Source organism: Dermacentor albipictus, chromosome 10 (assembly GCF_038994185.2).
Source record: "Dermacentor albipictus isolate Rhodes 1998 colony chromosome 10, USDA_Dalb.pri_finalv2, whole genome shotgun sequence".
Classification (NCBI taxonomy): Eukaryota; Metazoa; Arthropoda; class Arachnida; order Ixodida; family Ixodidae; genus Dermacentor; species Dermacentor albipictus.
Window position 1 is genome coordinate 8,535,888 of NC_091830.1, and position 4,304 is coordinate 8,540,191.

A 4,304-nucleotide genomic window follows, 5' to 3' on the forward strand; every position below is an offset into this window, starting at 1 on the left:
GACATCTAACCTTATAGTATCTGCCAACGTTGTCACAGCGTTACCCTGTCTCGCACAAGCGTTTGTGACAGCTGTTAGGACTTGCGATGTAGACATGGCCCGCTGACCGATCCAGCCGATGCGTGGTGTGAGACAAACACAATCAGTTTTGAACGAGAAGGTCGTCACGCCTCCCGCAATCAAGGGGCGTATATAGTATATCTGACAGTGATACGAAGTATGTATTAAAACTCGTTTTCATGGGTTCCTAGGGAACGCTAAAGGAGTTTATTTGTGCATATCCTCGTGCGACATTATAATGCCCACATTGCCTTTAAACCTCCCTTACCAACTAACCCGTAAGTGATTACGTAAAATATTCATCTGGGATATGAAGCCGGATACATACGCAGCCGTTTGCACGTGCTTTAAGCATGTTCTTCCCGTCGGCTTTTGCGAGCATAGATACTCATTTGAACTAGACTACACTGCGTCGTCACGGACGAGGAAAATCACCTGTGAAGTACACGAACGACCAGAAAGGGGATTAACCGAGGGGCCCGATTTTTATTAATCCTATCATGAGAAGCCAACAAAGACACCAAGGAAAACATAGAGGAAATTACTTGTACTTAATGATAGAAGTAAAGAAATAATAAATTAAAGGCAATGAAACTGGATGAAAAAATAACTTGCTGCAGGTGGGGAACAATCCCATGTCTTCGCATTACGCGTGCGATGCATCGCAAGCCCTGTCTAATTTTTCTTCTTTTTTTTTACAATTTTGTGTATTCTCCTCTTCAATTATTTGTCATTTCCGAAAAAGGCTGTCTCTATATGCTTGTCTAATTGTTAACTATTCACCACATGCTTGAGTGTGCCGCGATCTTGGCTTTTCAATCGGTTTATCGCTTTCATTCCTGTTGTTCCCGTAAAATGCATGTTCACTGATGACTACTTAACAAATTATGTTCATTGTAGATGTCTGCGTAGAGGAGAAATGCTGAAATCTTTTTATTAAGGTGTTCACGTTTGAGTGAGAGAGAGCGAAAGAGATAGAGAGCAAGAAAAAGAGCCTTAGGGAAGTCAGAACACACTTTGTTATTGTGATGTGCTTGGATAAAACGCATTAAAGCCGAGGAGGCAGTATGACTTGCCTTTGCGGCTAAGTGGCACGAAGAAGAGACAGTTTCATTTGTGCATGATCAGTTTTCCTTGATCATTTATGCGGGAGGAATCTACGGAATACTTTGAAGACCTTAGAGCGTGAACCTATAGGACTTTCACCGGTATACACAACTTCTATTGTGTACGGTTTTACTCAGGAGAAACATTGGGGCCGGTTAAAGCACATATTGGACATGTGTCTTTCCAGATTCTGATGGTCTGCCAGCAGACAACTGCTATATATTAAAGCAGTTTTATTTTTTGCTGGGTTTAATGATAACGGCAAGTAGCGTTTTCTGCTGCTTCGAGCGTGGCTTCAATTCTCTTCGATATTTTCCCAGTGGTATGGCCCGTCGGAGTACGGTGGGCCATTTAAGAGCGTTGACCCAGCGGACAAGCTTTAATATTTTATGCATAATGGCCACATTTCACTTCCTTTAAGGCGACTATGCTTTCTCAAAAGTGTTTTTAATATTCTTTACCGGTGAGGCGAACGCTTGGCTTTAACTCATGGACTACTCTGACAGGATATCGTTTGCAACCTTCGTATGTAATGCCGACTGCAACTTAGTAATGTGAACGATCGAGATGATTACTGTTACACAACCTCGAATGTTAAAGGTAAATTAAGGAGGAATATTAAATTACCCGCCGCTGTGGCGCAGTGTAGCCATGACGTTCTGCTGTTGAGCGCGAGATCACAGGTTCGATACGCTACCACATAAATAAGTACTGTTGAAAACATAAAAAAGCTACATTGTGAGATGATTACAGCTTAAGTGCAATATGACTGGCCGATTGGAATGCTTGAAAACGAGCACAGAAAAATTTGTATGGCTTGTCCGAAAATAGCGCGGAACCTGTGGAAGTTATCATTCAAAGAATGTGCCTTTAAAACCGGCTCTTTGAATTGAAGAAACAGCTCAGGCATAATGAAGTTATCATTGCACAGAATTCTCAGAATCTGTACAATAGTATTATTTTTTCCCCAGCAAGCTTTGGTAGCGGAACCAGAATAGGTAATGCTCGAGAAAATAAATGGAGCTAATGATATTCCCGCACAAGCGTGTGAGAAAATGCTATAGCATTTAAAACAAACTAGCTTGATGATGCCTTCGCCTTAAGTCAAACTGAGAACCAAAAGTGTGATCATCAGAGGCTTCCATCTATTCCATTGGCTTGATGATAAACATGTGCAACATTTTTGTAACTCCTGCAGACATCTGCAAATAACTTAATTATCAGGATGACTAAGCAGAAATCAGGAGCTTTCCGTTACGGAATGCCGCATAGCACTAGCGTTTCTTCGGAACGTCAAACTACGTCGTTACAACTAAACCCCTGTTGTCACTCGTCGTACATTTTCCCGAATATGTTTATTTCGTAAAGTTTGTCACCACTAAGTCCCGAAGAAACACTGCAATCTTTTTTGCTTCGTGTACCTCGCCTCGCAGTGACCACCAGTCTAAGTCGGAAGCAAAAGACTTCGTGTACTCATATCTAGGTGCGCGTTAAGGAACTCCACGTAACCATATATGATTAATTCGGAGCCCTCTCGGATTTGCAAATATCATCTACATCTTACCAGTTGCCGCATATAGAGAACAAAGCTTTATATATTACTCTTTTTAACTCATACGTTTTATATATACGTGTAGAAGCCTTATATCCTATCGCACATCATACAAGATAACTGATAGTATAGTTAAACGCAGTGAAGTCATGCAATTGCAATTGGAAACAACATGTTGTGTAATAAAGATTAAAGTTACATCATATGAAAGAAACAGGAAATACTGATATTATACCAAAGAAAACCCGCTCGGCAGACTTTGATCTCACATACCTCGTAACCGCACTTCAGAATCGACTAAATCAACTGCTATAGTCCCACACAGGTTTCCGGGCAGTATTTGCTAATATTGTTTACCCGGTGACTACCCTGACTACTGTTGTATTGTTCTTTTTCATTTGACAAACCTCGTCTGCATCTTATCAGTTACTGCACATGGGAAACAAAACATTCTATCTCATTGTTTTTAACTCATGATTATTTATCAAGAACCGTACGATTCGTACGATTCTTGATCGTACGAAACCTACCCATTTTGCAGAACCTTTACTATTTTATTGTTTTTGACTCATAATTTTTAACCTAGAATCCTATGATCAAGAACTTAGTATAACCTGCATATTTTGCTTTTCTTTTTTCATAACCCAATCCCCTTGGTAATTCCAAGGGCCCTGAAGGTGCCGTACCAACAAAACAAAATAAATTCATTAGTCGTCAGCTGCCAACGAAATTGTACGATTCTGCAAGGAAAGAAATGACTCTGACGGCGAAGCTTTCTCAGCCAAAAATTTTGCCATAGTATAGAAAACCTTGTATCTGAAAACACCTGAAACTCTGTGAGTACTTACGTCTGCTGCGCTGACGTATTTCGGAAGAGCTCGTGTATTGAAGCACGTAATTTGCCCGTGTAACCTACGTTGACGTCACGTTTTTGTTAACGATAACTTTGCTACCTACGTATAGTACTGACGTGTTGTGAGAACGTGACGTTTCGGTCAAGGCAGTTCGTTAAAATGTTTCATACATCAATATTATCTTAACGACAGAACAACAGAGAAAGACAAATGTCCAGAGCCAAGGCTTCAGTTTAGGCCACTGCCCCAGCTTAACTGACATGCCAGCTCGAACCGAATGCAGTGACCGTAAAGTTTATCTCTGAAGACGATCGTTAAACTTTGAAATGCATGCTGATTATTCCCTTATGCTGGTCAGAGACGTTGCTGCCGCACATTTCATTTATTTAATCAGAACACGTGAAACACACGACAATTGCCACGACTTCAATCACGCAGAAGTCATCCTTATTTTTCCGAACGATGCCCGCCCGACGTGTGTGCGGACTTAAGATGGATTCCCGAGTTCTAGTTGCCTGATAGCCTGTCCAGTGATGGAAAATGCGAAACCCCTCTTCTGGCGACATTTAAGTCGAGCGTCTCACGAGGAAAGCATACATGTTATGATTTCTTCGGGGACACTGATGTTGCGTTCTGGCGATGAAACGACATGACGAAAGCAGACACTCGCTCTATGTGCACCGACGTCAGCGTCGTGATGTTGTTCTGCGAGAATTGATCACAGCGGTACA